Genomic DNA, 26,807 nt, shown 5'->3' with positions numbered 1-26,807 from the left:
CTGGCTAATTTTTTCTATTTTTAGTAGAGATGGGGTTTCACCGTGTTAGTCAGGATGGTCGCGATCTCCTGACCTCGTGATCCACCTGCTTTAGCCTCCCAAAGTGCTGGGATTACAGGTGTGAGCCACCGCACCCAGCTTACCATGGACATCTTTAACATATCACAGTCTTCCTTCAAGTAATACCCTACTGCTTGACGTTATGCACAAGAACCTTAGGACAGTATTCTTCCAGGCCCCAGACTCTGTGCTGTTGTTATCCTCTATGTTGCTTTTGCATATCCTATTAACCTCACAAAACATTGTTATTTTTGTTGTAGGCAGACAACATATTTTATATTTACCCACATATTTGCCTTTGTTGGGGCTCTTTGTTACTTTGTGTAGATCCAGATTTGTATCTTGTATGGTTTCTCTTCTGCCTGAGGAACTTCCTTTAACATTTTGTATGGTTCAGGTGTATTAGCGATGAGCTCTCTCAGCTTGGTTTATGTTAAGCTTTTATTTTGCCTTTATTTATTTTTTTGAGACAGAGTCTTGCTCTGGTGCCCAGGCTGGAGAGCACTGGTGTGATCTCCACTCACTGCAACCTCCACCTCCCAAATTCAAGCAATTCTCCTGCCTCAGTCCCGAGAAGCTGGGACTACAGGCACCCACCACCACACACGGCTAATTTTTGTACTTTTAGTAGAGATGGGATTTCACCATGTTGTCCAGGCTGGTCACAAACTCCTGACCTCAGGTAATCCATTTGCCTTGGCCTCCCAAAGTGCTGAGATTATAGGCGTGAGCCACCATGCCTGGCCTTGCCTTTATTTTTTAAAGATAATGTCACTAGGTAAAGAGTTCTAGTTTGACACACTTTCCTTTTAAGTACTTTTTTTTTATATTTAAAAAATTGGTTTCTTTTAAATTTTTAATTGACTTTTTTGGCCCATATTTATGGGGTATATAGTGATGTTTTGGTGCATAAAGTGTAAAGTGATCAGATCAGGATAATTAGGATATCGTCTAGAACGTTATTTTGGGAGGGTGAACATTAAATATCCTCTTTCTAGCTATTGAAACTATGTATTACTGTTAACGATGGTCATTCTACAGTACTGTAGAACTCTAGAACTAATTCCTCCTATCTAGCTGTAATTTTGTATCCTTTAACAAACCTCTTCCTATCTCTCTGCTCCCTTTACCCTTCCCAGCCTCTAGTATCCTCTGTTCTCCTTTTTACTTCTGTGTGATCAACATTTTTTTTAGCTTCTGTGTATTAGTCTGTTTTCACATTGCTATAAAGAACTGCCCGAGACTGGGTAATTTAAAAAGAGGCTTAATTGACTCACAGTTCTGCATGGCTGAGGAGGCCTCAGGAAACTTACAATCAGGGTGAAAGAGGAAGCAGGCATGTCTTAGGGGGTTTCACCATGTTGGCCAGACTAGGTCTCAAACTCCTGGTCTCAAGTGATCGGCCAGCCTTGGTCTCCCAAGGTGCTGGGATTACAGGCATGAGCCACCATGCCAAGCCTGTTTGTAGTTTTTTGAGGAACCTCCATACTGTTTTTCATAGTGGCTGTACTACTTTACATTCCCACCAAGAGTGTTTGAGTTCCCTTTTCTCTACATCCTCACTAGCATTTGTTATTTTGTCTTTTGATAGTAGCCATTCTGCAGTGAGATGATACCTCACTGTGATTTAGAGTTGCATTTCCCTTATAATTAGTAATGTTGAGCATTTAAAAAATATATTTCTTGGTCATTTGTTTGTCTTCTTTTGAGAAGTGTCTGTGTAGATCATTTGCCTGTATTTAAATTGCATAGTTTGAGAATACAAACAAATGGAAAGACATCCCATGCTCATGGATCAGAAGAATTAATTTTTTTTTTTTTTTTTTTGAGACGGAGCCTCGCTCTGTCGCCCAGGCTGGAGTGCAGTGGCGCAATCTCGGCTCACTGCAAGCTCCGCCTCCCGGGTTCATGCCATTCTCCTGCCTCAGCCTTTCCGAGTAGCTGGGACTACAGGCGCCCGCCACCACGCCCGGCTAATTTTTTGTATTTTTAGTAGAGACGGGGTTTCACCGTGGTCTCGACCTCCTGACCTCGTGATCCGCCCGCCTCGGCCTCCCAAAGTGCTGGGATTACAAGCGTGAGCCACCGCGCCTGGCCAAGAATTAATTTTTTTTAATTAAGCAGAAATTTTATTTCCAGGCTCTTCAAAGATTATTGCAAACACAAAGTTGTCTTCTAAAAGTATCTCAAATCAAATCAAAGGCACAGCATCAAAATAAATAAAACACTTGTGACATTAAGAATTATTTTAGGTTGTAGTATTTTACATTACTTTGTTTTTAACTGTTTACAATGTTCTTCGAGTCATATTTAAACATTTCTTAAGACATGAAATAGGCCGAGCATGGTGGCTCATGCCTGTAATCCCAGCACTTTGGGAGGCCAAGTGTGTGGATTGCTTGAGGTCAGGAGTTCGAGACCAGCCTGGCCATCATGGTAAAACCCTGCCTCTACTAAATTTCCACACACACACACACACACACAAATTAGCTGGATGTTGTGGCATGCACCTGTAATCACATATCACAGTTACTTGGGGAGGCTGAGGCAGGGGAATTGTTTGAACCTGGGAGGCTGAGGTAACAATGAACTGAGATTATGCCACTGCGCTCCAGCCTGGGTGACAGAGTGAGACTCTGTCTCAAAAAAAAAAAAAAAAAAAAAAAAAAAAAGATATGAAATAATGTATTTAGGTACAACTACAAAGCAGAGAAACTTAAGAATACAAAGACTGAATCTGCTTCATCTATATATATGATGAGGCAACCTAATGCCCAACATAAAATTAATCTTTCCAGACAAGTTTGCTAAGAAACAGCTCCCATGTTAAGTGTTAAAAAATGAAACAACCTTCTCATTTGGAAAAATCAAGACGTCAGTCAATTAGTAAAGCCTACTCTTTTACCCAGCAATTTGTACTTTCTTGCCTTCATTTAGAAATTGTAAATTCATGAGCAGAACACATTTTGTAGACTTTGGTATAAAAATATTTGTCAGGAACAACAGATAACAAATATTCAATTTTTTAAATAAACAAAATATTTTCCTTCCTAAATGTAAACATCCAGTAAATAAAACATACATGATATTCCAGGTATAGAAACATCAGTAATTCACTTATGAAAGAGGTACATTTTGGCATATCTGGTGGTAAGGTTTTTGTCTTACATATAAAGCACTTCACCAAAAAAAAAAAAAAAAAAAGGCAAAAAAACCCAGACTGTTATTATTTAGAGCTATATTCCTTCTCCCAGTTTCGTTAGTTGAGTAGAAACTCACCAATTTCTGTAGAATTTTGGTTATAGGACCAGGCCACAGGAAAGGTCTGAAATAACTAAATGTCACTTGACTAGGGAGAAGCCTTCTCTTGAGACTTGGAGGCAGTCACTTATCACTTTGTGCTTGAAGGCATTCCTCTGCAGACTTCTTTCCTAGAGTCTTCAGGGTTAAAGCACAGGATCTGGACTCCAGAAGGGGGTTACTTCCTGTTGCTTCACTGACCAGCACGTCATCCTCTCAGGCATTCTGCATGCAGTACTGTTGCAGCTCTGCAGCTGCCTGGGAGACCTTGATTCTCTCCACGCCGACCTGCAGCTTGAGCTGCTCCACCAGGCACTGCAGGGCACTCTTGCTGGCCCTGGAAGACATGGTAGCAGCAGTGTTCTCCAAGGGCAGTTGAGCCATGCTAGGCGGGTCAGCCCTGCCAGGCCCTGGGCGTGGGCACTGCCAATATTGTTGAAAGGACCATACTATCCAAAGCAATCTACAGATTCAATGCAATCTTTTTTTTTTTTTTTTTTTTTTTTTGAGATGGAGTCGCGCTCTGTTGCTCAGGCTGGAGTGCAGTGGTGCGATATTGGCTCACTGCAAGCTCCACCTCCCAGGTTCACGTCATTCTCCTGCCTTAGCCTCCCAAGTAGCTGGGACTACAGGCGTCCACCGCCATGCCTGGCTAGCTTTTTTTGTATTTTTAGTAGAGACAGGGTTTTTCACTGTGTTAGCCAGCATGGTCTCGATCTCCTGACCTCATGATCCACCCGCCTTGGCCTCCCAAAGTGCTGGGATTACAGGCGTGAGCCACTGCGCCCCAGCCTCAATGCAGTCTTTATCAAAATATCAATGACATTCTTCATAGAAATAAAAAAAATCTTAAAATTTATATTGAACCACAAAAGATTCCCAATAGCCAAAGCAATTCTGGGCAAAAAGAAAGCTGGAGGTATACACTGTCAGACTTCAAAATATACTACAAAGCTATAGTAACCAAGACAGCATGGTACTTGTCATAAAAACAGACACATACACTAATGGAACAGAATAGACCACCCAGAAAGTAATCTATTCATCTACAGCCAACTGCTTTTTAAAATTTTTTTATTTTTTGAAACAGTGTCTCACTCCATCTCCCAGGCTGGAGTGCAATGGCATGATCATGGCTCACTGTAGCCTTTACCTCCTGGGCTTAAGAAATCCTCGTACTTCAGCCTCCTGAGTAGCAGGGACTACAGGTAAGTGCAACCATGCCCAGCTAACTTTTAAAAATTTTCTGTGGAGACAGAGTATCACTATATTGCGTAGGCTGGTCTTGAAACCCCTGGGCTCAAATGATTCTCCTGCCTTAGCCTAAGTGCTGGGATTACAGGCATGAACCACCACGTCCGGCTACCAACTGATTTTTGACAAATGCAACAAGAATACTCACTGGGGAAAGGATAATCTCTTCAATAAGTGATGCTGGGAAAACTAGATATCCATATGCAGAAGAATGCAAATCGACCCTCACCTCTCACCCTATATGAAAATAAACTCAAAATGGATCAAAGACCTAAATGTAAGATCTGAAACCATAAAACTACTACAAGAAAACATAGGGGAAACCCTTCAGGACATTGGTCTGGGAAAATATTTTATGAATAAGACCTCAAAAGCAGTCAACAAATCACTTGAGCCTAGGAGTTTGAGACCAGCCTAGGCAACATAGTGAGACTCTGTCTCTTCATAAAATAAAAGTTAGCCAGATGTGATGGTATGTACCTGTAGTCCTAGCTACTCGGGAAGCTCAGGCAGGTGGATCACTTGAGTCCAGCAATCCAAGGCTGCAGTGAGATACTGTCAAACTACTGCCCTCTAGCCTGGGTGACAGAGCAAAAGCTTGTCTCTAAAAAACAAACGCACAGGCAACAAAAGCAAAAATAAAAGATTATATCAAACAAAAAAGCTTCTGCACAGCAAAGGAAACAATAAACGAGTGAAAAGGCAACCTATAGAATGGGAGAAAATATTTGCAAGCTATTCATCTGATGGGATTAATATCCAGAATATACAAGGAGCTCGAACACCTCAACAGCAAAACACAATCTGAATACTTTAAAGGCATCTCTACTCTGCTATCAGCTTACGTGCTTCTGAAGAGAGGTCTGCTGTCTTTGTTTTTCTGTAGCCCTCCTTGCACCCACCATAGTTGCTTCTAAGATTTTCCACTGAATCCTAGCAATTAGATTAGAATGCTACTTGGCATAGTTTTCTGAAGTTTATTCTGCTTGGGGTTGTTGAGGTTCTTGGATTTGTGGGTTTATGCTTTTCATCAAATTTAGGAAATTTTGACCATTATTTCAAATCATTTTGTTTCTTGTTTCTTTTCTCTTCCTTGGACTACAATTACGCATATGTTAGACTGCTTGATATTGTCCTTTAGGTCACTGCTGCTCTTAATTTATTCTCAGTCATTTTTTCTGTCACCTTTATTTTGTCAGTTTTTAAAATTGCTATTTCTTTTCATTGATTGATACAGTTTTCTGCCAAGTATAACCTGCTGTTAATTCCATTTTTCAATTTTTTATTGTATTTTTTATTTCTAACAGTTCTAAGTATTTTTAAAATATTTTCTTATAATGCTCATGTTTTTATCTTCTTGAAGACAGTATACTGACAGGATAATGTATTTGTTTACTAATTCTATCATAGATGTCATTTCTGGGTTTATTTCTCTTGATTTTTTTCTTTTTGTTACTGTTATTTTGTTTCCTTGCATATTGGTGATTTTTTTAAAAAGTTTTTTTATAAAAATTTTAGATTTATAAAGTACAAATATATTTCTTAGAATTCTCACATAACCTGTACCCATTTTCCCCTATTATTAACATTTACATGAATATGGTGCATTTGTTGCAAATCATGAACCAATGTTGATACATTATTATTATTATTGTGGTTTTTTTTGTTTGTTTGTTTGTTTTCTCCAGACGGAGTCTCGCTCTGTTGCCCAGGCTGGAGTGCAGTGGTGCGATCTCCACTCACTGCAACCTCCGTCTCCTGGGTTCAAGCGATTCTCCTGCCTCAGCCTCCTGAGTAGCTGGGATTACAGGTGCTCACCACCATGCCCAGCTAATTTTTGTATTTTTAGTAGAGACGAGGTTTCACCATGTTGGCCAGGCTGGTCTTGAACTCCTGACCTCAGGTGATCCACCCGCCTCAGTCTCCCAAAGTGTTGGGATTACAGGTGTGAGCCACCATGCCCAGCTGATACATTATTATTGACCAAAGTCCATACTTTATTCAGATTTCCTTAGTTTTTACCCAATGTCTCTTTCCTCTTTTATCCCATCCAGAATACCGCATTATATTTAGTCGTCATGTCTCCTGAAGTTCCACTTGGCTGTAAGTTTCTCAGACTCTTCTTGTTTTTGATGACGTTTACAGTTTTGAGAAATGCTGCTCAGGTATTTTGCAAATGTCTCTCAATTGGAATTTTTCTGTTTTTTTTTTCTCATAGATGGACTTTATAGATTTTTTCGGTGGAAAATCAGAGGTAAAAATGTGATTTTCGTTACCTCAAATTAAGAATATATACTATCCACATGACTTAACTTCTGTTGATTTTTTTTTTTTTTTTTTTTTTTTTTTGAGACGGAGTCTCGCTCTGTCACCTAGGCTATAAGGCAGTGGCGCGATCTTGGCTCACTGCAACTTCCACCTCCCAGGTTCAAACAATTCTTCTTCCTCAGCCTCCCAAGTAGCTGGGACTATAGGCGCCTGCCACCACGCCCAGCTAATTTTTGTATTTTTAGTAGAGATGGGGTTTCACTATATTGGCCAGGCTGGTCTCGAACTCCTCTCCTTGTGATCCAACCGCCTCGGCTTCCCAAAGTGCTGGGATTACAGGCATGAGCCACGGTGCCCGGCCGTACTGTTGATTATTTAATCATCTGGCTGAGGTGGTGTTCGTCAGCCTTCTCTATCGCAAAGTGACATTTTCCCCCTTCCTTTCCATATGCTTTTTGGAAGTCTCTATATGCAACCACACTTCAGAAGTGAGGAGTTCGCTGCACCTCCCCGAGGGCAGATTATCTACATGAATTGTTTGCATAGGAGTTTTGCCTCTTCTCCTGTGTTTGTTTATTCACTCATTTATTTATATCAGTATGGACTGAGGAATATTTTTTATACTTTCAGTTATAATCCAGTGCTGTTTAATTTGTTATCCAAATGTTCCAGTTTTGGTCATTGGAAGTTTTTTCAGTTTCTTGTTTCTCCTGTGTCCCTTTGGCATACCTCTTCTATAGTGGGATGGGCTTTTTTTTAAAAAAAAAAAAAAAAAAAAAACAGAACAAAACATTAACTTACATTTTGGCACAATAAGATGCTCTAGACTCATTTTGTATAATTTCCTGCCCCCACTCTGGAATCAGCTATTTCTCAAAGGAGTTCTGGGAAATGCATTAGTGTCTACTTACCTGTTTGTACAAATAGACCTGCAAATATTTGTTTATGTGAGTTAAACTAAGAGTCTAATTGATGTCCCCAACTGTAATTCGTTACCACATGGATCATTCTAGCCCCCTTCCCTTGCTTATATGTAAACTCCTACTCCAACAGAGAAATCTGGCTTTCATCATCTGCCATTAATTTCCTTAGTTGTTCATTTCCCGTATACATGCATAGCAATTTCAGAATTGTTAAGCTGTATCTCTGTGGGAAATCTGTTACCAAACAGAGTACAGTGCTTATGTCCAGTTTCCTTTCCTTTTAGTCTCAGAAACTGCACTCATTGCCAGAGTTATTTAGGGCAAAACCCTTTCCCCTCACCCCTTCAATAAAGTTGTTTCATCCATTTGTAATACAGCTAAACTGTATACAATTTTGTTAGTCATCTGTATCTTGATATTTCTTGTATCATCAACATGTTGTCATAGTCTGCATTCTAACTTGGGATTCCCCAGCTTCCTAAATGCTTCCCTAAACTTTGCAACACTAAACTTCATTATTTGTACTGTGAAGTTCTACAGACTTTCACAAATGCAGTGTCATATAGCCACCATTCTAGTATCATAAAGAATAGCGTCCGGGCGCAGTGGCTCACGCCTGTAATCCCAGCACTTCGGGAGGCTGAGGCAGGTAGATCACGAGGTCAGGAGTTTGAGACCAGCCTAGCCAAGATGGTGAAATCCTGACTCTACTAAAAATACAAAAATTAGCTGGGCGTGGTGGCAGGCATCTGTAATACCAGCTACTCGGGAGGCTCAAGCAGGAGAATCGCTTGAACCCAGGAGGCAGAGGTTGCAGTGAGCCGAGATCGCATCACTGCACTATAGCCTGGGTGACAGAGCAAGGCTCTGTCTCCAAAAAAAAAAAAAAAAAAAAAAAAAAAGTTTTACTGCCTAAATAAAATCTTCCATCTGTCACCTATTCAGCCCTTCTTCCCCCTTCTTAAGCTCCTGATAACCACTGTTCTTTTTACTGTTTCCATAGTTTTACCTATTCCAGAGTGTATAGGTTGGGATAATACAGATGTACCTTTACAGACTAGCTTCTTTCACTTAGAAATATGTATTTAAGTTTCCTACATGAGTTTTCATGGCTTGACAGCTCACTTTTTGTCACTGAATAACAAATATTCCATTGTAAAAATACCAGTTTCTCCATTCGCTTATCAAAGGACCTATTGCTTCTAGTGTTTGGCCTTATAAATAAAGATGTTGTAAACATTCATGTACAAGTTTTAAAATAAACTGGGCAGTTACCTAGGTACATGATTGCAGAATCCCATGATAAGACTGTGTTGAACTTTGTAAGAAACTTCCGAGGTGGCTATACCATTTTGCAGTCCCAACAGCAATGAATGGGGGTTCCTGTTGCTCTGCATCTTTGCTGGACTTTGGTATTGTTAGGGTTTTGAATTATAGCCACTCTAATATGTGTATACTGGCATCATGTTTTAATTTGCAATTCCCTAATGACATTTGATGATGAGAATCTTTCAGTATGCTTATTTGCCCTCTGTACATCTTTGGTAAGGTGTTTATTCCGATCTTAATTTCTTAATGGGGCTTTTTTTCTTATTGTTGGGTTTTAAGAATTCTTTGTAAATTTTGGATACTAGTCTTTTATCAGGTATGTTTTGCAAATACTTGCAAAATGCCTTCATTTTTAAAATTGGTAAATGCATTTATTTCATTCTTGTTCCCGAAGGGAATTTTGGCTGAGTATATAGTTCTCTGAACAGCTCCTTTTCTCTTCTGTCTGCAGATCATACTGTATTACTGTCTAGTCTGCATTGTCATCATTGAGAATTCTGTCAGTCTGACATTTTTTTGTAGATGATGTGTGTGTGCTCTCTAGTTTTTGGGATCATATTATTGCCTTTGATGTTCTGCTGTTTCATTTTTATGTGTCTAGGCATGTTTTTCTTTTTATCTTAATTGGGATATGTTTTACCTCCTGGAATTTTGAATTCATATTCATATTTTTAATTAGTTATGACACATTTTCCTTTAAATAGTTCCTCTCCATTATTCCTTTCTGGCTCTCTCATTAAATATATGCAAGATCTTCTCATTTTGTTTTTTAACCTCTATGGTGTTTTCCATCTTTGTTTTATTTTGGGTAAATTGGGTCAATTCTTCAGATACGTAATTATCTTTTTATTTTTGCCTTATTCACATTTGACTCACCTACTTTATTTCAACAATTTTTTATTTTAGGAATTTCCATTTGCTTTTTTCCTCAAATATTTCTGCTAATTCCTAGCTCTTTAATATTCAGTTTGTAATAGAATCTTCTGTTTAAGTTTTGTACATAGCTCTTGGATATTCTGAATCTGACACTCCAGCCTCTTTGGTTCTTGGAGGGTGTACATCTCTGACTGCAGTTTGCTTGTCTCCCTTTGTGTTTAATCTTTGATCTTAAACTGGGTGGCTAACTTGGTGAGTCCTTCCTTTAGAGAGCATTTGCATCTGCATCTGGCAGTAGTCAAGGGACTTATCCAAACCATGATCATATTGGATCCACTGGAGACTTTTGTTCAGAGCAGGAGTCTCAGGTTCAGCTTCTATTTCTTGCTGCTTTCCAAGTTCAGTATCCCCACATCATGGCTGCTATGTTAACCTGGCCTCCTGGTAATCTTATTCCTCCATCTGCGTGCAGATCAGGCCAGCTCTGCTTCTCCACTGCTCTCACTGCCTGCTTCTCTGGTCTGAGTCCTCTCTCTCTCTATATTCCTTGACTTCTGTCTTCTGGGTGCTGTTGCAGTGGCTTTGGAACATGGAGACACTGGTTTCTGTTCTTTCTGGTTTCTGACTGATCTGAGGTCTGCTCATATTTAAAATTTTTAATTTGGTGGCAAGAGGGTATGGGGAGAAAGGGTGGGATGTCCCTGGATGGTTCTTCTACATTTTATGGGAAATCCTTCAGAGGATGTGTCCCAGCCCAAGTCTAATTGTTGTAGAGTGGAGAGTCCTTCAGAGTGTGATAGTTTTTGATGACTGAATCTGATCACTTCTCATGACCTGTCATGCTACTCCCTGGTCCTACCTTCATCATATTTGCACGTGGATTACTAAGTTGCCTCCTGTCTGATCTCCCTGCTCCTGCCTTCACCTCACTTTGGTCTATTTTCAATATGGTAGCCAGAGGGATCCCGTTAAAACCTAAATCTGATCAAGTCGCTCCTTGGCTCAGAATCCTTCACTTGCTTTCCATAATTTCTTTTTGAGATTTATCTATGCGATTGCGTGTACCAATAGTTCATTTTTATTGCAGATTAGTATTTCGTTGTATGGGTATAACACTATCCATTTATCTGCTGATTGGCATTTGGTATGTTTTTAGGTTTTGGTGATTATGAATAAAGCTACTGTGAATATTTATGTACAAGCCTTTGTGTGGACATGCTTCATTCATTTTGGGTAAATACCTAGGAATGGGATTGCTGGTTCATTGGGAAGGTCTGTATTTAGCTTTGTTAGAAACTGCCAACTATCTAAAGTGGTTATACAATTTCAGGTTTCCACCCGCAGCGTATGAGAGTTCCAGTTGTTCCCCATCTTCACCAACATTTGGTATTTCCAGTCTTTTTACACTTTAGGCATTCTCATCGTTTCACTGTCATTTTTAACTAGCATTTCCACAATGAATCTTACTATATCCTTATTGGCCATTTGTCAGTTTTTTTTGTAAAAGATGATTTCAAATTTTCGGCTCATTTAAAAATTGGGTTGTGGCTGGGTGCGGTGGCTCACGCCTGTAATCCCAGCACTTTGGGAGGCCCAAGCTGGCGGATCACCTAAGGTTAGGAGGTCGAGACCAGCTTGACCAACATGGAGAAACCCTGTCTCTACTAAAAATACAAAACTAGCCAGGCGTGGTGGCACATGCCTGTAATGCTAGCTACTCGGGAGGCTGAGGCAGGAGAATTGCTTGAACCCGGGAGACGGAGGTTGCATTGAGCTGAGATGGTGCCACTGCACTCCAGCCTGGGCAACAAGAGCGAAACTCCGTCCCCACAACCACCCTCCCCCAAAAAATTGGGTTGTATATCTTCCTATTAGTTGTAAGCATTTTTAATATATTCTGGATGTAAGCCTTTTGTTAGACATATGTATCATCAATATTTTTTCCCCACTCTGTGAATTGCCTTTTAATTTTCTTTATGGTGATTTTCAAAGAGTAGAGGTTTTTAATTTATTGAAACTCAATTTATCAAATTATTTTCTTTTGTAGTTAATGTTTTTTTGTGTCCTATATAAGATATCTTTAACTTACCCATGATTGTAAACAATTTTTTCCAATATTCTATATATTTTGCTTTCAGTAAATATTTGCTGAATGAATACATTTGTTTTTATACTTACCCTACATATGTATATATTTATAAACAACAGATTATTTTACATATTTTATGAACTAACATATGGAGTATAAGCTGAAGTAAAGCATAGTGGTTCCAGGTAGACTCTAAATAACAGATACTATAACTTATCTAACAGATGATAAGAAAATGGATAGTATCTTGTGACGTAAACATACCTCAATTTATTTATCTAGTCTTCTGCTGCAAAGGTTAGTTCCAATTTTTTGTCACTACGGTTCTGATGCTACCATGATCATTCTTGGCTAGGTCTTCTTTTATAGATGTGTTAATGTGTCTTTAGACCTTATATCTGGTAGCAGGAGGTGGATAATCTTCAGGGGACTTCCACTTGAAATTACATACAGTTGGTACATTGACTTATACTCCTTTTAAAGGGCATTTTGGCAATATGTATCAAAATTAAACCTATATACATCCAAAAAGTCAACAATTATAGGAGTTTGCCATAACTATCTAAAAATATTTTCATCACTGTGTAAAGTTAAATGCACAAGTTTTATTGTTGTGTGTAAAAATTATTTTATATAGAGAGTACCCTTGTTTTTAAAAATTGAGTTAAAATCCCATGTACTAACATGCAAAAATATCTACCAGTAGCTTGTTAATTTAAAAAGGCAAGCTTGTGCTGGATTTAGTGGCTCATGTCTGTAATCCCAGCACTTTGGGAGGCCAAGGTGGGCGGAACAGATCTCTTGAGGTCAGAAGTTTGAGACCAGCCTAGCCAACATGGTGAAACCCTGTTTCTACTAAAAATACAGAAATTAGTCTGGTGCCATGTGCCTGTAATTGCAGCTACTCTGGAGGCTGAGGCATGAGAATTGCTTGAACCTGGGAGGCGGAGGTTGCAGTGAGCCATGAGCCATGATCGTGCCACTGCACTCCAGTCTGGGAGACAGAGTCTCGCTATGTGTCATACACACACACACGTAAGCTGCAAAACAGTACCTTGAATATGATGGCTTTTTGTAAAATTTTTATGTATCCATGCTAAATAAATCTTTGAATTTTTACCGAGCTATTGCTGGTGGTCATTCTGAGTCATGGAGGTGTGGGAACTTTTATTTTCTGCTTCAATATTTCTGTATTGCTTGATACACATATATATATATTGTATACATTTAAAAGTATATACATATATTTAAAAGTATATGTATATATTTTAAAGTATATAATATATATATATATATTTTTTTTTTAAGTATATATTTTTTAAAGTTTCCAGGCTGGGTACAGTGGCTCACACCTGTAATCCCAGCACTTTGAGAGGCTGAGGCAGGTGGATCACTTGAGGTCAAGAGTTCGAGACCAGCCTGGCTAACATGGTGAAACCCCGTCTCTACTAGAAATACAAAAATTAGCTCGACGTGGTGGTGAGCGCCTGTAATCCCAGCTACTCTGGAGGCTGAGGCATGAGAATCGCTTGAACCTGGGAGGCAGAGGTTGCAGTGAGCCAAGATCATGCCACTGCACTCCAGTCTGGGCAACACAGCGAGATGTGTCAAAAAAAAAAAAAAAAAAAAAAAAAAAAAAAAAAAAAAGTCCAATATCTGAATATATATTTTGGCTTCTGTTTTGAGACAACAGAGCATGCATTCTTGAACCCATTTGACTGCATGGCATTTTTTACATTCCTTGTTCATCAAGGTTAAGCCTAAATGCCTCACACGTGCCAGTTTTTATTTGTAGGGTTATTTTGTAATTTGAGTTTTGAGAGGGATACATATTTAGATACTGTAGTAAGACAGGGTGAATCCGAACAAAAGTTGGTGGTTTAAAGATAATTTCAAGTGCAAGTCCCCTAAACAGTTTTAGGAAATTTAATGAAAGAGTTGAAGGGGCTGTTAAGTGTGAAGAAAGTGGGAGCTTGAGGAAGGAGGTTAGAAAGAGAAGAAGAAGGAAACAATACGTGATCGGAAGATTGAAGAGATTTTTTTGTATTCAAGCTGAGATTAGAAGTGTACATTTGTAGCTAGTGCAGAGAAAGGGAAGCAAATATATTTTCAAACTCTTGTTTTTCTATAGGAGGGAAATTTTTGGAAGGACAACTATGATATAGTAGCTGCCTTTGCATTATATTTGCAGAATAGGTTTAGTTACTGTTTGCAGTAAGGGTCTGTACATGAATCTTGTCCATTAACACATGCTTCGAGCCAAGAAACAGATGAATGTGGAAATAGTCCCATAGTAGAAACAGGGGATTTGTTATGTAGGATGTTATTCTGATAAAGGCAAAGAAGAATGACCATTATTTATAATTAATATCTGATTTATGATCCTGGTTATTTTCATACTGGCTGCAAAAATACAATTTATTTTTCTGTGTATACCCTGGTAACTTATTTAGAATGAGTATGTTTGGGGAGATTTAGGGCACAAAATTTGTCTTTATAAGGTAAATTCATCCAACCCTTCTATTTATTATTTTTATTGTAAACTATTGTAGAAAGCTGTTAGAGAAACAGGGACATAGTTGTTGATATGGTTTGGCTCTGTGTCCCCACCCAAATCTCATCTTGAATTGTAATCCCATAATCACCATGTGTCATGGGAAGGACCCAGTGGGAGGTAATTGAATCATGGGGACAGTTCTCCCATACTGTTCTTGTAATAGTGAATTCTCATGTGATCTCATGGTTTTATAAGGAGCTTTTTCCCACTTCACTCGGCGCTTCTCCTTCCTGCCTCTATGTGAGGAATGACTTGTTTGCCTCCCCTCTGTCATGATTGTAAGTTTCCTGAGGCCTCCCCAGCCATGTGGAACTGTGAGTCAATTCAACCTCTTACCTTTATAAATTACCCAGTCTTGGGTTTGTCCTTATAGCAGCATGAGAATGGGCTAATACAGTTGTAGATTATAAAGAAAACTCCATTTTGAAGAGCAACAATGTGTGGCAGATACTGTGAATTGATATATAAACAGAAAATTACATTTTCTTTAAAAATTACAACCCTTAAGGGATTGTTTATCTTATCTGTCAGATATGTCAATCATGAGGATTAGATTTTTCTCCAAAGGCCTTAATATTAGTTGGACTACTATATTGATATTAAGATGATTGGATTCATTTTCAGGTTTGGATTTGCATGGGGCAAGTTTGCAGAGCATGTCACTGGTGACTGGGAGATGGAATCTTTTTTTCTTTCTATTATGTTCTTCATTGCCCTCTCTGGGCTGTTTCCTTGAGGTATGAGCTTGGATGTCCCTAAGCACCTCAGTTATTTTCCTTTAGAGCAATCATCACAATTATGATAACTTTTTTTAGGGGGAGCAGGTAGTATCTTTGTTTAATGTCTGTTTCTCCTGCAAGACTGCAGACTCAATGAGGGCAGAAAGTGTCTTGTGCTCCCTGTTCTTAATAGGTCTACCACATGGTAACATTCAAAAAAATACTGTGAACAAAGGAACAGATAATGAATATAAAAAAGGATATTGGCAGATGAGGGGATGGAGAAGGAAAACAGCAGTAGAGGGCAATTTGGGAACGATCCCTGATTATAGTCATATTCACCCTTTAATACTGCATTATGTGCTAAAAAACAGTAGATTTCAAAGATTTTTTTGTCAGTATGTGTCATTCCATTTTAGTTGTGTGAATAAGAGAGGCTCATGAGGATATATTTGATTTCTGTAACTAGCTGGATTGAGAGCTTCTATCAGACTCAACAGACAGCAGCCTGACAAACCTGAGTTGAAAGACAGCATCACATCCTATGGGTGACACATGTGAACTAGGAGATGGGTTCATGTGATGGGAACTCACGTGACAAATGTTGGAAACCTCTTTGCATATTTGAAGTTAGTCGCTATCTAATTTTTACAACTGGTGGTAAATGTGGATAAGCAGTGTAGATGTGGATAAGCACCAAAGGCCATAGAATAAAATGTGCTACATATTGTGTGTTAAGACGCTGATTATCTGTCATGGTTAAATTAATTGCAACATATTTTAAGGAGTGATAAAACAATCTTATGGATATTTGAATAATGTCAGATCAGCTCAGATCAAATAATTATTGATAGCACTAGGGTGGAGAGTGAATGAACCTCAGCTCACTCTCCTTCAAGAGCTTTGTCTCTGTAATTGGCCTCTGTACCTGTGGGTTCCGCTCTGCACATTTAACCAAGGGTTAAAAATATTTGCAGGAAAAAACCCTCAAAAATAACAATACAACAACAAAGAAAACACAAATAAAAATACAGTATAACAACTACTTGAACTACTTACGTAGCATTTACATTGTACTGTGTATTATAAAGGTAATCTAGAGATGATATAAGGTATATGGGAAGATGTGTATAGGTTATATGCAAATACTATGTCAATTTATATAAGGAACTTGAGCATCCTTGAATTTTAGTCTCCTTGGGAGTCCTGGAACCAATCCCGAGGGGCAACTAATAGTTGCATTGAAACTATATTGGAATATAGAAAATATTAAAGAAGCATAACTCTCAGGATTACTGATTTTGAAGCTGAACCACTTTATATAACATTTTAAAGGGGGCAGTTCCAAGATGGCTGAATAGGAACAGCTCCAATCTACAGCTCCCAGCGTGAGTGACACAGAAGATGGGTGATTTCTGCATTTCTAACTAAGGTACAGGGTTTGTCTCCCTGGGGCTTGTCAAACAGTGGGTGCAGGACAGTGGGTGCAGCCCACCGAGCGTGAGCCAAAGCAGGGCAAGGCATCGCTTCACCTGGGAAGCGCAAGGGGTCACGGAATTCCCTTTCCTAGCCAGGGGAAGCTGTGACAGATGGCACCTGGAAAATTGGGTCACTTCTACCCTAATATTGTGCTTTTCCAATGGTCTTAGCAAACGGCACACCAGGAGATTATATCCCGTGCCTGACTCAGAGGGTCCCACGCACACGGAGCCTTGCTCATTGCTAGCACAGCAGTCTGAGATCGAACTGCAAAGTGGCAGTGAGGCTGGGGGAGGGGTGCCTGCCATTGCTGAGGCCTGAGTAGATAAACAAAGCAGCCCAGAAGCTTGAACTAGGTGGAGCCTACTGCAGCTCAAGGAGGCCTGCCTGCCTCTGTAGACTCCACCTCTGGGGGCAGGGCATAGCCGAACAAAAGGCAGCAGAAACCTCTGCAGACTTACTCAATGTCCCTGTCTGACGGCTTTGAAGAGAGTAGTGGTTCTCCAAGCATGGAGTTTGAGATCTGAGAATGGACAGACTGCCTCCTCAAGCAGGTCCCTGACCCCTGAGTAGCCTAACTGGGAGGCACCTCCCAGTAGGGGCAGACTGACACCTCACACGGCCGGGTACCCCTCTGAGATGAAGCTTCCAGAGGAAGGATCAGGCAGCAACATTTGCTGTTCAGCAATATTCGCTGTTCTGCAGCCTTTGCTGCTGATACCCAGGCAAGCAAGATCTGGAGTGGACCTCCAGCAAACTCCAACCGACCTGCAGCTGAGGGTCCTGACTGTCAGAAGGAAAACTAACAAACAGAAAGGACATCCACACCAAAACCCCATCTGTATGTCACCATCATCAAAGACCAAAGGTAGATAAAACCACAAAGATGGGGAAAAAACAGAACTGAAAAGCTGAAAATTCTAAAAATCAGAGCACCTCTCCCCCTGCAAAGGAATGCAGCTCCTCAGCAGCAATGGAACAAAGCTGGATGGAGAATGACTTTCACGGGTTGAGAGAAGAAAGCTTCAGAAGATCAAACTACTCTGAGCTAAAGGAGGAAGTTTGGACCAATGGCAAAGAAGTTAAAAACCTTGAAAAAAATTAGATGAATGGCTAACTACAATAACCAATGCAGAGAAGTCCTTAAAGGACCTAATGGAGCTGAAAACCATGGCATGAGAACTACGTGATGAATGTACAAGCCTCAGTAGCCGATGCGATCAACTGGAAGAAAGGGTATCAGTGATGGAAGATGAAATGAATGAAATGAAGTGAGAAGTTTAGAGAAAAAAGAATAAAAAGAAATGAACAAAGCCTCCAAGAAATATGGACCAAATCTACGTCTGACCAAATCTACGTAGACCAAATCTACATCTGATTGGTGTACCTGAAAGTGACAGGGAGAACGGAGCCAAGCTGGAAAACACTCTGCAGGATATTATCCAGGAGAACTTCCCCAATCTAGCAAGGCAGGTCAACATTCAGATTCAGGAAATACAGAGAATGCCACAAAGATACTCCTTGAGAAGAGCAACTCCAAGACACATAATTGTCAGATTCACCAAAGTTGAAATGAAGGAAAAAATGTTAAGGGCAGCCAGAGAGAAATGTTGGCTTACCCACAAAGGGAAGCCCATCAGACTAACAGCTGATCTCTCGGCAGAAACTCTACAAGCCAGAAGAGAGTGGGGGCCAATATTCAACATTATTAAAGAAAAGAATTTTCAACCCAGCATTTCATATCCAGCCAAACTAAGCTTCATAAGTGAAGGAGAAATAAAATACTTTACAGACAAGCAAATGCTGAGAGATTTTGTCACCACCAGGCCTGCCCTAAAAGAGCTCCTGAAGGAAGCACTAAACACGGAAAGGAACAACCGATACCACCAGCCACTGCAAAAACATGCCAAATTGTGAAGACCATCAAGGCTAGGAAGAAACTGCATCAACTAATGAGCAAAATAACCAGCTAACATCATAATGACAGGATCAAATTCACACATAACAATATTAACTTTAAATGTAAATGGGCTAAATGCTCTAATTAAAAGACACAGACTGGCAACTTGGATAAACAGTCAAGACCCATCAGTGTGCTGTACTCAGGAAACCCATCTCATGTGCAGAGACATACATAGGCTCAAAATGGATGGAGGAAGATCTACCAAGCAAATGGAAAAAGGGCAGGGGTTGCAATCCTAGTCTCTGATAAAACAGACTTTAAACCAACAAAGATCAAAAGAGACAAAGAAGGCCATTACATAATGGTAAAGGGATCAATTCACCAAGAAGAGCTGACCTAAATATATATGCACCCAATACAGGAACACCCAGATTCATAAAGCAAGTCCTTAGTGACCTACAAAGAGACTTAGACTCCTACACAATAATAATGGGAGACTTTAACACCCCACTGTCAACATTAGACAGATCAGTAAGACAGAAAGTTAACAAGGATATCCAGGAATTAAACTCAGCTCTGCACCAAGCAGACCTAATATACATCTACAGAACTCTCAACCCCTAATCAACGGAATATACATTCTTTTCAGCACCACACCACACCTATTCCAAAATTTGACCACATAGTTGCAGGTAAAGCACTCCTCAGCAAATGTAAAAGACCAGAAATTATAACAAACTGTCTCTCAGACCACAGTGCAATCAAACTAGAACTCAGGATTAAGAAACTCAGTCAAAACCGCTCAACTACATGGAAACTGAACAACCTGCTCCTGAATGACTACTGGTTACATAAGGAAATGAAGGCAGAAATAAAGATGTTATTTGGAAGCAACGAAAACAAAGACACAACATACCAGAATCTCTGGGACACATTCAAAGCAGTGTGTAGAGGGAAATTTATAGCACTAAATGCCCACAAGAGAAAGCAGGAAAGATCTAAAATTGACACCTTAACATCACAATTAAAAGAACTAGAGAAGCAAGAGCAAACACATTCAAAAACTAGCAGAAGGCAAGAAATCACTAAGATCAGAGCAGAACTGAAGGAAATAGAGACACAAAAAACCCTTCAAAAAATTAATGAATCCAGGAGCTGGCTTTTTGAAAAGATCAACAAAATTGATAGACCACTAGCAAGACTAATAAGAAAAGAGAGAAGAATCAAATAGACGCAATAAAAAATGACAAAGAGGATATCACCACCGATCCCACAGAAATACAAACTACCATCAGAGAATACTATAAACACCTCTATGCAAATAAACTAGAAAATCTAGAAGAAATGGATAAATTCCTCGACACATACACCCTCCCAAGACTAAACCAGGAAGAAGTTGAATCTCTGAATAGACCAATAACAGGCTCTGAAATTGAGGCAATAATTAATAGCTTACCAACCAAAAAAAGTCCAGGACCAGATGGATTCACAGCCGAATTCTACCAGAGGTACAAGGAGGAGCTGGTACCATTCCTTCTGAAACAATTCCAATCAATAGAAAAAGAGGGAATCCTCCCTAACTCATTTTAGGAGGCCAGCATCATCCTGATACCAACTGGCAGAGACACAACCAAAAAAGAGAATTTTAGACCAATATCCTTGATGCAAAAATCCTCAATAAAATACTGGCAAACTGCATCCAGCAGCACATCAAAAAGCTTATCCATCATGATCAAGTGGGCTTCATCCCTGGGATGCAAGGCTGGTTCAACATACGCAAATCAATAAATGTAATCAAGCATATAAACAGAACCAAAGACAAAAACCACATGATTATCTCAATAGATGCAGAAAAGGCCTTTGACAAAATTCAACAACCCTTCATGCCAAAAACTCTCAATAAATTAGGTATTGATGGGACGTATCTCAATAAGAGCTATCTATGACATACCCATAGCCAATATCATACTGAATGGACAAAAACTGGAAGCATTCCCTTTGAAAACTGGCACAAGACAGGGATGCCCCTCTCTCACCACTCCTATTCAACATAGTGTTGAAAGTTCTGGCCAGGGCAATCAGGCAGGAGAAGGAAATAAAGGGCATTCAATTAGGAAAATAGGAAGTCAAATTGTCCCTGTTTGCAGATGACATGATTGTATATCTAGAAAACCTCATCATCTCAGTCCAAAGTCTCCTTAAGCTGATAAGCAACTTCAGCAAAGTCTCAGGATACAAAATCAGTGTGCAAAAATGACAAGCATTCTTATACACCAATAACAGAGAGCCAAATCATGAGTGAACTTCCATTCACAATTGCTTCAAAGAGAATAAAACACCTAGGAATCCAACTTATAAGAGATGTGAAGGAGCTCTTCAAGGAGAACTACAAACTACTGCTCAACGAAATAAAAGAGGATACAAACAGGCTGGGCGCAGTGGCTCACGCTTGTAATCCCAGCAGTTTGGGAGGCCGAGGCGGGCGGATCACAAGGTCAGGAGATCGAGACCACGGTGAAACCCCGTCTCTACTAAAAATACAAAAAAAATTAGCCGGGCGTGGTGGCGGGTGCCTGTAGTCCCAGCTACTCGGAGAGGCTGAGGCAGGAGAATGGCGTGAACCCGGGAAGGGGAGCTTGCAGTGAGCTGAGATTGCGCCACTGCACTCCAGCCTGGGTGACAGAGCGAGACTCCGTCTCAAAAAAAAAAAAAAAAAAAAAAAAAGATACAAACAAATGGAAGAACATTCCATGCTCATGGGTAGGAAGAATCAATATCGTGAAAATGGCCATACTGCCCAAGGTAATTTATAGATTCAAGCTACCAAGGACTTTCTTCACAGAATTGGAAAAAACTAGAGTTCATATGGAACGAAAAGAGAGCCCGCATTGCCAAGTCAATCCTAAGCCAAAAGAACAAAACTGGAGGCATCACGCTACCTGACTTCAAACTATACTACAAGGCTACAGTAACCAAAACAGCATGGTACTGATACCAAAACAGAGATATAGACCAATGGAACAGAACAGAGCCCTCAGAAATAATGTCGCATGTCTACAACTATCTGATCTTTGACAAACCTGACAAAAACAAGCAATGGGGAAAGGATTCCCTATTTAATAAATGGTGCTGGGAAAACTGGCTAGCCATATGTAGAAAGCTGAAACTGGCTCCCTTCCTTACACCTTATACAAAAATTAATTCAAGATGGATTAAAGACTTAAATGTTAGACCTAAAACCATAAAAACCCTAGAAGAAAACCTAGGCAGTACCATTCAGGACATAGGCATGGGCAAGGACTTCATGTTTAAAACACCAAAGGCAATGGCAACAAAAGCCAAAATTGACAAATGGGATCTAATTAAACTAAAGAGCTTCTGCACAGCAAAAGAAACTACCATCAGAGTGAACAGGCAACCTACAGAATGGGAGAAAATGTTTGCAACCTACTCATCTGACAAGGGGCTAATACCCAGAATCTACAATGAACTCAAACAAATTTACAAGAAAAGAAAAACCCCATCAAAAAGTGGGCAAAGGATATGAAGAGACACTTCTCAAAAGAAGACATTTATGCAGCCAAAAAACACATGAAAAAATGCTCATCATCACTGGCCATCAGAGAAATGCAAATAAAAATCACAATGAGATACCATCTCACACCAGTTAGAATGGCCATCATTAAAAAGTCAGGAAACAACAGGTGCTGGAGAGGATGTGGAGAAATAGGAACATTTTTACACTGTTGGTGGGACTGTAAACTAGTTCAACCATTGTGGAAGTCAGTGTGGTGATTCCTCAGGGATCTAGAACTAGAAATACCATTTGACCCAGCCATCCCATTACTGGGTATATACCCAAAGGATTATAAATTATGCTGCTATAAAGACATATGCACACGTATGTTTATTGCGGCACTATCCACAGTAGCAAAGACTTGGAACCAACCCAAATGTCCATCAGTGATAGACTGGATTAAGAAAATGTGGCACATATACACCATGGAATACTATGCAGCCATAAAAAATGATGAGTTCATGTCCTTTGTAGGGACATGGATGAAGCTGGAAACCATCATTCTCAGCAAACTATTGCAAGGTCAGAAAACCAAACACCGCATGTTCTCACTCAGAGGTGGGAATTGAAGAATGAGAACACATGGACACAGGAAGGGGTACATCACACACTGGGGCCTGTTGTGGAGTAGGGGGAAGGGGGAGGGATAGCATTGGGAGATATACCTAATGCTAAATGACGAGTTAATGGGTACAGCACACCAACATGGCACTTGTATACATATGTAACAAACCTGCACTTTGTGCACATGTACCCTAAAACTTAAAGTATAATAATAAAATTAAAAAAAGAAATATATCCATGTATGCAGCACTTTGTTCTTTTATTGAGTCGTTCAGTCATAAAATATGTAAAATAATACATGCCACCACCTAGCTTAAGAAACAAATCATTGCTGACAAAATTAGTTTTCTTTCATTCTATTTTTCTCTTCCTCTGTCTGTGATATAGTTTTAATCAAATATTATGTAGATTATATTATCTGTCTCTTTTTTTTTTTTTTTTTTTTTTGTGATGGAGTCTTGCTCCGTAACCCAGGCTGGAGTTCAGTGGCGCAATCTCTGCTCACTGCAACCTCCACTTCCTGGGCTCAAGTGGTTCTCCTGCCTCAGCCTCCTGAGTAGCTCAGACCACAGGTGTGTGCCACCACACCTGGCTAATTTTTGTATTTTTAGTGCAGATGGGGTTTCACTATGTTGGACAGGCTGGTCTCGAACTCCTGACCTCAAGTGATCCACCTGTCTAGGCCTCCCAAAGTGCTGGAATCGCAGGTGTGAGCCACTGCACCTGACCTATATTGTATCATTCTGTACATAACGTTTTACAACTTTCTTTTGTGATTTGACCTTCTCCTTGATTTATTCACATGGATATATTTAGCCCCAACTAATTTTAACTTTAGCCTTAACTGCTATATAGTATGCTAATGTTTGATTATTCATAATTTGTCCAATCTTCTCATGCTGGCCATTTCAGTAGTTTTCCATTTCTCTTAAATGTAAAGTTGCCGTGAACATTCTTAGACATGTAAGGGACCATACCTAGGAGTGGAATTGCTGGATGATAGAGAATGCACGACCTCAACTTAGCCTTGCCAACTTGTTTTCCAAAGAGATTTCCCAATTTATTCTTTTTTGGCAGTTTCAGAGTGTTCCACTCTTCCTCTCCACTGCTATTGGCAGATTTTAGATTTAATAAATGATGACCAGCACTTTGGGAGGCTGAGGCGGCAGATCACCTGAGGTTGGGAGTTCGAGACCAGCCTGACCAACATGCAGAAACCCCATCTCTACTAAAAATACAAAATTAGCCGTGTGTGGTGGCGCATGCCTATAATCCCAGCTACTTAGGAGGCTGAGGCAGGAGAATGACTTGAACCTGGGAGGCAGAGGTTGTGAGCTGAGCCGAGCTGAGATTATGCCATTGCACTCTAGCCTGGGCAACAAAGAGCAAAACTCCGTCTCTAAATAAATAAATAATAAATAAATAAGTAAACAAACAAACTTGATGAATGCAAAATGTTATCATTGTAATTGCATTGTTTTGATTATCAGTGAGGTTGACTAGGTTTCACTGGCACTCCTCTTCTCCTGAATTGCTTGGTCATACTGTTAAGTAGCACATTTTTATTAAGAGTGAATATAAGCTGATCATATGCATTTGAACACTTTGCTATTGTGAAAGTATTCTACCATTTCTCACTATGAATGTATTTTAGACTTTAGTGACATATTGTGTCTAAAGAATGTATATAACAATTTGGCTTTTCTTATCTGATTGTGAAAGACTGTCATTTTACACACTCATTGTGCATTTCCATAGAAAATCTCAGGAGCTCCATACCAGGCACAGCCTGTGGGGGAAAGAGCACAGAGTTTGGAGTTAGAGATCTGGATTGAAATCCTTGCCTTCCACTTATCAGTTCTGTAGCTTTGAACAGGCTGCTGTACCTCTTTGAGCCTTGGTCTCCTCCTCTCTGTCCTCATCTGTAAATTGAGAACACCCCATCATCGTGAGGTTGAGTCCATTGTTGATCAAGTGTCCTGTATGATTTTTTGCTTAGAGCAAGCCTGCAGTAAATTGAAGTTGTGGTAATTAAGTAAAGGAAATATCTTGGAAGTACATTTCCTTCTTTGCCTACTACCTGTTACCCACATAGAACTCCAAGCAGGGTTTCCATGTATTTAAAAGTGAAATAGGTGAGCACTGTGACTTTCAAAGGCATTACCGCTAACTTCTGTTGGTGAAGTCCTTTATACATTTCAAATCACTTCAGTATTTTGTCACATTATTTTTTTCTTTGCAGTAAATCTGAGAGGGAGGCAGGACAGGTATCCTTATTTATCCCCCACTTTTCCTGATGAGGAATATCCATGGTAGAGCCAGAAGAGGAAACAGTGTTTCCCCATTACTACTCTAGGGAGTTTTGTCTTTTGTTGTTTTTGCTGTTTGGTTTTTGATGTTTGAACTGATTTTTGCCCTTGAAGAACTTACTAGCAAAGTAGAGGAAAGCAACTTTTGGGCAGTTTGCACTTACATTACTTACTTTTAAAGGATAAGGAATGTTGGGGGATAAAAATATAAGAAAATTTAAGTATATTGAAATGTTTTCATTAGATGATGTATTCTTTGCCTGCAGGCTCTGCCAGACTTGCCTCTTTATCCTGAGACCTCACTTAAGGCACCTCATTCCCAGATTAGAATGTGTGTAAACTATATGCATTTTGAACACATCTTCCTGTAGGCTCCCTCCACACCTGCCTCCCCCATGCCCCTGGTTTGTATTTGGTGTCGAATGTTCCCTGCTCCTCACTTTGCCCTTCCCTCTTGGTCATCTTGGTTACACCTGTGCCCTCAGGACACAGGGGAGGTATCCCAAAAGTGTGCTGAATGAATGGGTGTAAGTAAACTTTTTCCTTGGAAATAAATGTCAAGCAGGATATCTGCTTGACACCAAAATGGTCAATAAATTGAGCCAGAGTGTAATTGAAATGCCTCATGCTTTGAAGCATCCACATTGACTTATTCTTGGTTTATTTTTATCAGACTTGTTGCTATCATATATGTATAAGCTCAGCAAGGAAGAGTCTAGGCTAGTAGTTTGTCTTAGCTGAATCTTTTTTCCATTAAGAATAAGTAAAAATGCTCAGTTCTTTTGTTTTTCCCCCTTTATTCAGTACTATACCAGCTTAAAATAATACCAAAAAATCAGCCATAGTGCTACTATTTCATCTTTCGTTTTTCTAAATTCTTTCAGTTCTTCTGTCTGCGTGCATCTGTACATTTTATGCCATTGTAATCATAGCATCTGTGTAAGTTCATATCCTTTCCTTAGTGTATAATCTTCCACACTTTTAATGACTAAATATTCTCGTATGTAAATAATGTACCAAAGTGTATCTAACAAATTCCATGTTCTTGGACATTTAGATTAGTTTTTATTGCTGTCAATGGTATTAAAGTGTTTCTCTCTGGTTTTTATTTTAGGTTGTGATTTATGCATGTGTGTATGTAGTTAAACATAGGGCAGTAGTAGATAGCATATAGAAAGTTAAGGGCATGCCGCTGGAGTTGGGCTCCAATCCTGGCTCTGCTGCTTATTGTGTGGCCTCCCTGGCAAATTATGGGACCTCTGTGTGTCTCCAGTCTTACGGGTAAAAGGTAGGAGGAAAGTTCTAGCACTTTATAAGGTTGTTGTGAAGATTAATATATGTAAAGAGTTTAGAACACTCATACAAAGTCTTGTCAAAACTTAGCTATTAAATAACCCAGGTTTGGGCGGGGATGTTGAATGGACTCCTAGGTAAAATAGGGTTGGCCATAATTGTGCTGATAATTGAAGTTGGGTAACAGATACAAGAGGATTTGCTATACTATTCGTTCTACTTTTTATGTTCAAATTTTTATTTTTTATTTTATTTTTTTGAGACAGGGTCTCATTCTGTAGCCCAGGCTGGGATGCAGTGGTACAAT

The 26,807-nt window shown here is 39.6% G+C and overlaps 1 protein-coding gene and 1 pseudogene across 1 annotated transcript in view; one reads left to right on the top strand and one right to left on the bottom strand.

Moving 5' to 3' along the window:
* Window positions 1-26,807, top strand: part of FANK1 (fibronectin type III and ankyrin repeat domains 1) — a 122,349-nt gene that overhangs the window by 54,606 nt on the left and 40,936 nt on the right.
* LOC129462474 (guanine nucleotide-binding protein G(I)/G(S)/G(O) subunit gamma-10-like) lies at window positions 3,445-3,708 on the bottom strand (annotated as a pseudogene).

The sequence above is a fragment of the Symphalangus syndactylus genome, chromosome 2 (genome assembly GCF_028878055.3).
Source record: "Symphalangus syndactylus isolate Jambi chromosome 2, NHGRI_mSymSyn1-v2.1_pri, whole genome shotgun sequence".
In the NCBI taxonomy this organism is placed as follows: domain Eukaryota; kingdom Metazoa; phylum Chordata; class Mammalia; order Primates; family Hylobatidae; genus Symphalangus; species Symphalangus syndactylus.
This window is presented reverse-complemented; position numbering and strand designations above follow the sequence as displayed.